This window comes from Chaetura pelagica, unplaced genomic scaffold, assembly GCF_000747805.2.
Source record: "Chaetura pelagica isolate M959 unplaced genomic scaffold, ChaPel_1.0 scaffold45, whole genome shotgun sequence".
NCBI lineage: Eukaryota > Metazoa > Chordata > Aves > Apodiformes > Apodidae > Chaetura > Chaetura pelagica.
Genome location: NW_009953217.1, coordinates 4,946,924 through 4,957,607, shown reverse-complemented (window position 1 = coordinate 4,957,607; position 10,684 = coordinate 4,946,924).

Sequence of the window (10,684 nt, the reverse complement as noted above, 5' to 3'; positions counted from 1 at the left end):
CTGCTGAAGATGTGATATGCTGCAGCTAGAGAGAAGCTGTGCTTTACAGAGACAAAGTTAATTACTTGGGTGGTGATTTGGTTTTAATCTAGAAATCCAAATTAGCAGTTGGTTGCAATTTGTCTCCCAGGAGTGAGTGCATTTCAGGGGTCCTCCCAGAGACCTTGTCCTGTCTTCACATGGACAGAGAGGTCTCACTGTTTTGCAGATGTTGTTGATTTTTTTCCCCCTCAAACAAGGATTGCAGTTTTGAGATGTTCTGGATACTGCAAACAATTACCACTAGCAAAATGCATAAAAAGATGCAGATCTATTCCAATGGGAAAATGCTACACATGGGATTTTTCACCAAAATGTGCCTCTGGTTTGTAAAATGCCTTATCATAGAGCATTAAAGACAGAGAATATAGGGATGGAAACTGAGGTCTTTTCCCCTTTTGTGCATATGGATTTGGAACTGGAAAGAAGCTTTCCAGGTATTCTAGGCCAACAATATTTTTGTACCACAAAATGTCTAACAGCATATTGGTGTCTGAGCCTTTGCATACATCTGCATAGGAGTGTTCATAGGCAGTGTTAGTTACTGAGACATATTACTGCATTGTGCTACCACACAAGAGCTAGTGCATGAAAGGGGGCTCTTGTGTTATCATTTTTGTAGCTGAGTAAAACCCAAAAGATGAAGGTGGAAAAGAGGGCTGAGATAACAGGCAGAGCTTGAGCCTTGCCTGAGCCACATATTTAAACAGCTTCAATTTAAGCTTAAGAATGGTCCCTCAGCTTTGCCTGGTCAACTGGTAAATCGTATTTGCCAATTCATTACTGTCTTCTACTGTATCCCCCCTTACTTTTCTCCTTTCCAGCTGAAAAATCCTGTCTCTTTAGTCTCACCTTAAATGGAAGCTGGTATCTGCTCATCCTTATTGCCATTTGCTGTTTGTTTCCTGGGTCTCTTCTATTCTAGAGGGAATGAACACCACAGTGGGTAGTGGTCAAGGCTCCTGTCCAGGCATAAAGAGGTTTTCTCTTCTGTTCTCTATTCATTTTCTAATGATTTCTAATATTATAACTTTTTTTATATATAAGGACAAGTACTGACTTGACATCTTCAGTGCTCTGTCCCCGGGGATTTCTAAATCTCTGTCAGTGGTAATACTAAACCAAACATGTCAAAGGGTTTATGGAGTTTGGGTTTCTCCACATGTGCATTACTTTGTAGTTATTGCGATGTAATTCAGCCTGGTACCTCCATACCCTGTCAATCAGTTTGCTGAGATCTTGCTACACTTCATCATCCTCAGTTTTAGATTTGACAATCTTGAATGATTTAGGAATGAATTGCAAGTATCAGCTTCCTAATTCCTTCACTTTCCCACATTTTTATGGATGAGTTGTACAGGAAAGATGCCAGGACAGGCCTTTGGAATAGAGTCTTAGAAATCCTGTTCTGGTGTAAGAAATGAGTTTCCTTTCTTTTAACCAGTTACTAATCTACAAGATGTTGTTTCTTCTCACACTGTGACATTAGGAATCTTCAGTAAGGGATCTTCTTGAAAGTTTTTCTTTTAAAACAATGCCACATTTAAACAATATCAGTAAGGTTATTCTTACCAATACAGTCAGTGAATACTTCAGAGAGCTTTAAGGGATCAGTGGTACCATTATTACATATTTACCTATGCAATTAAGTCTGTTCCTTAGCATAGTTTCCACTAATTTCCTCAGTACAAAGACCAAGTCTAAGTACTCAAATTCCATACCCAAAGCTATGTGTTTTAGTGAGCAGACATATAAGATACCCAAAAATGTAGTTCTACATCTTGATTAAATATGACATTTACCCACACTTTGTGAAGATGATCAGACTTGCTCTATAATTATGCTTTCTATTTTTAGTTTTTTAATGTCTCTGAACACCTTATAAGCAGGGTCATCATCTTGATGGAACAGTTGAGACAACAGTAGTAATGTTTCCTATTTAGAAGCAGTAATGTTTATAGATTGAATTTAGAAAAGAAAAAAATTGGCAGCAAAATTGCAGCTTTATAAAGAAAGTTCAAAACCTGAATACTGACTCTGAGGCATCTGCCAGGCACAGGAAACAAAATAGCCATCTCTGGTTCCCTTCAGGGTAGTGCTACGTATGAAATCCTGGCTCTACTGAAGTCAGGAGTATCAGTAAGAATAACAAGCTGAAAGTAAAAGGGGTATTTTGGCTAAATACAGGGGAAATTATGTATGTAACAATTAATACAGATAGACCTAGTAACATCCCTACTTAGAAGGGAACCAAAGTCCAGGTTTGTAGGTGCAGAGTAAGTTTGCTTTATGTGCTGTGGCAGAACTGGGTCCCCTGAGCAGTAGCACTTTGGTTCTGCCATAATGCTGCTTCAGAGGCAGCATCTTTGCTTAGTCAGGATCATGCCATTTGCTGACTACCAACATTGCTGACCAATCTTTTGTGTCTTAAATCATGTGCTCTATTGGTTTGTTAAGATGGAGAGGACAGAAAAAGAAGAGAATTTATGCCAGACTGAGAACAAACATTGCCTCATGTGGGTGGTTTTATACCTTGGAGGCCAATTCCTCAACTTTCTGGCTTGTTTGCCCCCTTCTTTATTTCTGATGGGAAAATAACCCACAAGGATATAAATCATGATGCAAATCCCACTACTCCATGTAAAAGTGAGAAACTGGAGCAAAAGGCTCTGCCACATGCATGCAAAGAGAGAGAAAGGGAGAGACAACAGAATGAATTTCTTCTTAGAGACTGGGAGCATGTTTATAAAACCCTAACTGAGAGTAGAGGAGGGTTTGTATCTTTGTTTTTTCAAAGTGCAAAATCAGGGCTGGTTTATTGGACCCATGGGACTGGACAGTGCATAGGCCACCCATCTGGAAACCAGCTGATGGATGCTGAAACTTTCTTCCCAGGGTCTGTCCCTTCTCTGACAGGGTGCTGGGGTTTTATGAGAGACCGACAGAAAGACTTTTACAGACCGTAACTCCTTGTCTCAACAAAAATTGCTATAAATTAGCTGGAGAAAGGACCTGAGGGGATTGTCCCAATCTGGCTTGTAGTCCCAAGTCCAAAGTCAGCAATTTTAACAGAATAATCCGAGTTTTCAAATCAATTGTGTTTGGAAACAACCTTTATGGGAAATGGATGAGTGGGAGGTAGAAGGAGGCATCTAAAGAGAGGCAAGGAGTGAGAGAAGGTTATTTCTAGATGGTGAAAGACTAGACCATACAAGTCTCTTTTCTCTGAAGAATTTTCAGGGTTTATAAGGAAATCAGCTAGCCTTTGGTTCCCCAGGAGTCCTTATGTCCTTCAAGTTGAAGGCAGCTTCTGTGTAGAACTTGGTCTCATGCTCTGAGTATTGAAGAAAATTTTGTAAGCATTCAGAAACTAAGATTGCATATGACCCTCACAGTGCATCCAATTTTCACAGTAACCTAAATCTAATACATCTTGTAACACTCCATTGCCATCTGAAAGATGTGGCACAAAACCACTTTCTTCTCCAAATAACCAGTCCTATACTAGGATCATATTCCATAGTGGTTCCACAGTAAAGAGTTTTGGGATGGCAAGAAATTGTTTACAATTATAATTATACTTCAAACACAGCTGAGAATTTTGTCTGGTCCTGTCAGTTCTTCATGGAATGTGGATGATGTTACAGAGGGGAAGAAAACTCAGGTTTTGTTTTTCAAAACAAGGAAGTTAAGAACAAGCTAAAAAGTTTAGTAAGTACTAAAATAATTGTTTGGAAAATTAAGTAAATGTTTTGATAGATGTAGACAAGTAGTTACCCTATTAAATACTCAAGCAGTGTTTCCAGGTAAGTAAACTGAATGCTTTTTAATTAAAGCTATCTAAGCCTACTTTTGGTATGGAACTTCTGAAAACATCAGTGAAATAGAGGAAAAAACCTACTATTATTTCAATCATTTGTCATTGAAAAGGATCAGGGAGCAGTTTGCTTAGGCTGAACATAAAAATTGCCACAGGAAACTTTTGTGGTGTACTTTCACATTTTATGGTAAACTGATTGGCTGTTTGAATAGAAGACTCATGATCTTGATTTTTGCTTTTCAGAATGGCTGAGAGACTGATGAAGTGGTGAAGGAAGAGGATGGAAGTCAGTTGGAGATTTTTGTCTTGGAGAACAGAGGATGCCATTGAGCAAATTGGGAAAATGCTACTTGTAATCAAAGATAACTGCGAGAAGCGCTTCTGTACTCGAGAACTGAAGGAGAGGAACACATAGCATCTTGTCTGGATGCTCACAGCAGTTAATGGCCGTGTCCTGTCTGGAAGAGAGAGCAGATCACCAACACAGAATGAGCAGGAAAGCCAGTTCTGGACCCTCCCTACTTGAAGACAGCACCAGGTAGGCTGCAGAGGGCATTGGGTGGGGACACATGACTCTGGAGATGCTCTGTGAACTTCGGAGTTTTCTCAGTCGTTTCATGTTGTCTTTGTCTGGTTTATGGAGGTTGAGGCTGGTTTGTTGTAAGATGTGGCACTAGGATGTGCAGATGCTGGTGTTTGGATTGGTATAAATCAGTGGTAAATAGGACATATGGTTTTAAGATGCTTCTTTCCCCGGTCAGAGCAGTCGTGTCCATTTTGCTTTTAGCTGGAATGTGTTTTACTTGCAGATCCAAATGCTGCTTGAACTGCAATAATTAATTATTGCCAGGTTTAAAATCAAGTCTGGCTTACACAGGAATGTTGACAAAGACTCATGCCCCAGCTAGAGCATAAACCAGAAGGGCAGTATGTCCAGTTCGCTATCCTTGTATGACCTTTTGGATGTTGGAAGGTGTATGTGCCTTTTGTACGTGTAAGTGAGTAGGGTCCTGTGACTGTGCTCTCTTCCACATGATAAAGCTGGGAAAAGGTGCACACAGCAACTCTGCAGAATTTTGGATATGCAGAAATTGTAGCAATTCGAATTTGGAATAAATTTCTTAATCTGATTGCAGAAAAAATAACTTGAAAATGTCAGAGAAAACACACATTTCCAGTGTGTGAAACGTCCTGGCAGAAAGCTTTTAGCACAAAATTCCAGAAAACAAAACAAAACTTTCACCAACTTCCACCAGCTGGAGCTGTTACTGTAGCTGCCGGTCTGCCCTGGTTCAGAAATTGCCTGCTGCTAGTTGATCTGCAGCGCTGCTGTGGTTGAAAGATACAATAAAAGGGAGCTCTTTAAGTTCTCAGAATGTATTATGTGTGAAAACATTAAAATATATACTTAATTTAAAGCAAAACTGTTGAGGATCAGGTTTTTTTGCTGTTTGCAGGCATGCCAAGAACTTAGCTTTTTTCTGCAATACCTAATTCTATAACAGTCTGTCTGGGGCTGGTCCAACTCCTGTTAAAAGCACTGGAAAACTGCTTGTGGAAGCTGGATTGGGCTCATCTAGTACCCTGTTGAAATTTGGGGTGATATACCAAAGCAGAACAAAGATAACAGCCTCAGACTGTAAATTTGGTGGAGCAGAGACTCTCTGTTTGTATGCGCTGTATAGTGTTGAAGACATTTGTCGACGCTTTAGAAATAATGAATAATGCCAGTGTGAGGAGGAAATCTCTCCACTCAACCCTAGGTGTTTCTGCTGCTAAGTGTTGAAAGAGAAACACAGAGCCCTGAACTTTGAAGACTTGGCAGGTGAGAAGAAGGAAAAATCTTTTCACTTCCCATTTAAATTTAAACTCAATCTGCATTTGTTTGGCCTTGTTAAAATATTTGAGCTTTTAATTGAATGTTGTTGCCTTTTGGAAAACTTTTTGGGATGTGTGGCATGAAAACACCTTAGACATGTGGCAAGGTTTTGATTTAATTTCTACTTTCATCTGTTTTCCATTACAAACCAGACTAATTGCAGTAAGATTCTCAGTGGCAAAAAAATACAAGGGGAAGTGTGAACTTGGAAGTTTTCTCACTTTACAGTAACTGCAAAAACAGTCAGCAAACAATTTTTAAAATAATTTAGTATGGGAGGGAGCAAAGCCTGGTTGTCTCCATAGCAGCAAGATTTCACTGGCACTATCAAGTTTTCAAAACTCTCAAAATCAACATATTCATATTTGTAGAAAAGTTACTTTGCACATTTTAATTACGTTTACTCCTATTTTAAAGACTTAAAATTCTAGCACGAGCTGACATGCCCCTTGTGTTTAAAGTGCTCACATTAACTGTCCACATTTTGCTGTTAAATGGCTAATAGATGGGCATGCTCATGAAAACTGCTTGTTTAAAAAAAGATAAAGGAAGGGAGGGAAGCTTTAAGCAGTGCTTACTGAGGAAGACTGAAGAGTCCCTTGGCATGGTATTTCTGCACACTGTGTCAAGTAGGTTTTCCCCAGGGTGGTGCTGACTGGGTTCCCTTGCCTGGGCACTGGCATGGTCACTTGGTGTTAGGCAGTGTGTGTATTCCTCCCTGCTCCCCTCTCCCAAACTGCTTATGCTATAAACCTGATCACTGACTGATCCTGATTTTAAAACAACACTTGTATAATAGTACTTTGGGAACAGGACCTCTTAAGAACATGATACTTTGCTGTGATTTAACCTACCATAGCTTTGTAGGAAAGGTCCTACAGGACTGACATAAGCTATCATTAGGCACAGATTTGGTAGTGTATGCACAGATGAAATTCTGACTTGGAGCGTAAATGTCACAAAATGTGTATGTGTATTTGTTGTGGTGAGCTGAACTGTGGTCCTACTCTTTCCATCAGGCTTAGCTGAAGGTAAAACCCCTGGTGACTGTGACAACAGAAACACAGCTGTGGGACAGCTCAGTTTTCTCTTTTGGAAAGCTTGGTTCTACCTAGCTTAGCTTTCTATTTTGCAAGATCTATCTGCATAATTTCTAACCATTGATCCCACAAACATCCAGGACCTACAACACAACAGAAGAAAGCAATACATTCTGGATCTATTGTTTCCTTGAGAATCAATGATCTATAAAATTTTTAACACGTGCAGGTCTCTTTTTGGAAATCACCCTGTGGACATACGCTTCTGTGTACTTTGCTCTTATCAGCTTCTGATAGACTATTGTTCTGTATGTGTTGACATCATTTGTGTAGCTGCTGAGAGAAGCAGGAAGGAAACTGAAATACCAAGCAAATTTCAAAGTTGTTATCACCATGTGGAAGAGAGACAGTTGTCAAGTGAAAAGTGACAGAGTTGGCAGGACTGGATCTTGTGACATGGTGCTTCTTGAACACCAAGTAAATAGCAAACAAGCAGTTAAATAGAGATGCAGAGAAATGAGGTGTCATATTTTCTGTGTTTAGGCTGACTTGGGAATCCAGGCTTCCAGGCTCACAACTGATGCTGCTGATTCTTGTAAAAAATCCTTTCTGCATTTCTCATATAGAAATGCACTGCTCCTGCAGCCTCTGTGTTTGCATGGTTGGTTGAATATAACATTTGCATGTTAAAAAACAATTACTGATCATGTTGTAGTAGAAAGTTGCATCTGAACTGTGAAGTGTGAATACATCTGTGAACATCTCCAAGATCTGAGATTCTGTAATTATGAGTTTGGTCTGGGCCTGTCTCTAACTGTAGCTGAACAAAAACCTCCTTACTGTAAACTTTTCGCAATAGGATAAAAAAATCCCCAAAACACATAAGCCACAAAGAAACCCTCTCTGGATGACCTAGGGGGTTGTCATCAGGAGGTGATTCTGCATCCTTGGCCCTGGTTCTTGTATGGCTTGGACTTGAGCTCTGCCAGAAAAAAAAAGTATTCTTTCTGTTAGTATTTCCTATATCCTGATGGACAGAGCCTCTCATTTTGCTGGATGCTACACCCCTACTTTCCCTAAATAGTTAGTCCTCATACAATAGAGAATAATGCTAGTCTGGCAGTGAATCAGATCAGCTGATTGAGTAAGTCCTTTCTGTAGTGAATCTGTGATGCTGCTCTACTGGAATGTGTAGAAAGAGCCAAGAAAGAGTTATGGGAGAGTAGAATTGCACTGTTTGTTCTGGAGGTGGGAAGAAGTAAAAAAAACAGCACATGCAAAGTGATCTATGTATACATGGATATGATAAAGCAGAATACTTTTTGGGCACATGATACATGTGATTACACTAAAATCCTTGTATTCCCTTTTCTTCTGTTGCTTTTTTTTTTTTTTTTTTTTTCCCTTTTTTTTCTTTTTTTTTTTTTTTTTCCCTTTTTTTTCTTTTTTTTTTTTTTTTTCCCTTTTTTTTCTTTTTTTTTTTTTTTTTCCCTTTTTTTTCTTTTTTTTTTTTTTTTTCCCTTTTTTTTCTTTTTTTTTTTTTTTTTCCCTTTTTTTTCTTTTTTTTTTTTTTTTTCCCTTTTTTTTCTTTTTTTTTTTTTTTTTCCCTTTTTTTTCTTTTTTTTTTTTTTTTTCCCTTTTTTTTCTTTTTTTTTTTTTTTTTCCCTTTTTTTTCTTTTTTTTTTTTTTTTTCCCTTTTTTTTCTTTTTTTTTTTTTTTTTCCCTTTTTTTTCTTTTTTTTTTTTTTTTTCCTCTTCATTATAGGGATCTCCTGTGACCTGACCGAGCCAGGTTCTCCGAGGAAGAGATGAGGGCTAGAACCATATAGGAGATAAATGGTGAAGGAAAGTATCTTACTACTTTTGCTTTTTCTTCTTTGGCTTTCTCTAGCCCTGATTGTAAGGGGTGAGTTGGGCATATCAAGTTCTCATTATTGGATCTTCATCATCTCCCTTTCTTTACCTGTCCAGAGCAGGGAAGAACCTGGTCCCATCCCAATGCTCTTTGGGCCTCCCCTGGAGCTTCTAGTTACTAGTTTTGACATCCCTTACTGATTATAGGACCTTCAGAGATGGGAGCCTGGCTCAATAACACCCTTTCCTCACTCTGTGCTGTCTTCTGGGACTCCACTAGTTGGCACAGAGGATGTGGCAAATTTTCTTGTTTCTACCCCCATGGGGAGAACAGCTTGTGGTTAAGAAGATTTGCAAGTGTGGTGTTTTGTGGTTACGTTATTGCTTCCTCCTGTAATCCCACATGCTCTGGTGTACAGGATATTTAATAGCATCCTCATTTTGACTCCATGATGACTAATTTGCTTAGATCATACGGACTGTTCATAACCTCTGGTAAGAAGCTGAGTGGTAAGGGTTGATCACATTCCTTAGTGCAGGGTCCTGAAATGCCTTCACTTTACAGTATAGTTGCTGTGTGAGACCAGAGAGCCTTCAGATTAAAGCAATAAAAGAGTGTGTCTGTGCCAAGCAGTGGAGTGCATAGACATCTCCAGAGTGGGCTAGCAGCTGACGCTAAGTGGCTTACAAGACATGCAGATTGTCAGTTCTCTACTCCTTGATTCTCCAAAGGGGTTTTCTACCAATGATAGTCATTACATTGGCTATTTTCACTGCTCCTCAGAACACATCCTAAAAACTGCTTGTAATAGCAGCTTGAACAAGCCCTCAGACCTCATCACACATGCTGCGAGGTCAGCAGCTTCTGCAGTTTTATTCAGTCTGGAGCACTGGGTCTGGTGCTAGTGAGATTGAAATCAAAAGCAGAGCAACATGTACTGTTACCAGCTGACCTGTGTTTGATATAACTCACAATTGCACTGGTTGACTACAGAAGTCAATCTGCACAGGACCTGCCTTGTAAAGTGAGTGGCTGTGATTTCCCCTGCCAGCGTAGGCTGAAAGAGAAGCACAGCCAGGCTTACCACCCTTTGGCTTCACTCTAAAAACCCTTGGTGGCAAAGTGCAGACACAAAGGCCACTTCTGTCTGCAGAGTTTTCTGAGCAGCCAAAAGCATGCTACCCTTCAGCAGCCCAGCCAGAGTCCTTCCTCTCCCGCTGGCAGATTGATAAGGAGGGACTTTCCTTCTCCACAGCTAAGTGCTGCTGTGATTTACTGCAGCTCTTCCTTAAGCACTTCCGGAGGTCAGAGGGCTGCAGACATTAGCCCATAATGGAAGACCCGAGGTCAATTGTAACCAATACCAATGAACCTGGGTGCCATGCAGTGCAGCTGGGAGTAAATAAACCTGTCCCCTGACTTGCTTTGTAAAACTTCTCATTAATGTGACACAGAGAGGAGGATGGAAGAATAATAGATGGTTCTCATTAGAAGAAATATAGTGCCCAGTGGCTTGTGAAGCGCTCGTGTTTATCTGTTATTCTTTCAGGATGCTACCCTGCAATTCAGCTCTGCTCCCTGAGGAGGCTCTGGTAGCCACAGTGCTGACTGAGGACTGCATTGCTCACATTCAGACAGTTTTTCCTCAGCCTACCTTGCTTCAGCCTTGTTATTTCCCATCTATAATGGAAACTAATTAACTAATTAAAATATTACTTTTTAGTTCAAAGAACACTAAAAAAAATCCTGTGCTGCAGTAACACTAGTCTGTATTGGAAGAGATGGGATCATTCATAATCAGTACAAATTAACAATATGTTGGCTGTGATAAAATTTCTTATGGTCTTTTCTCCAGTATCATTTAGAAACTGCCCAGCTACAGTAACTGCTGATAGAAGGAATTACAACTGTGGGCGTCCTGCAGGCAGAACCTGGTAGAGGTAACTGAAGGACTGAGCACCATGTGCAGCGAAGCAAACCCAGACAGCATGCACTGCTTTGTGTGCAAATGAGGGGACTAATCCTAAAGGCAACAAAATTTTCAGCATTTCA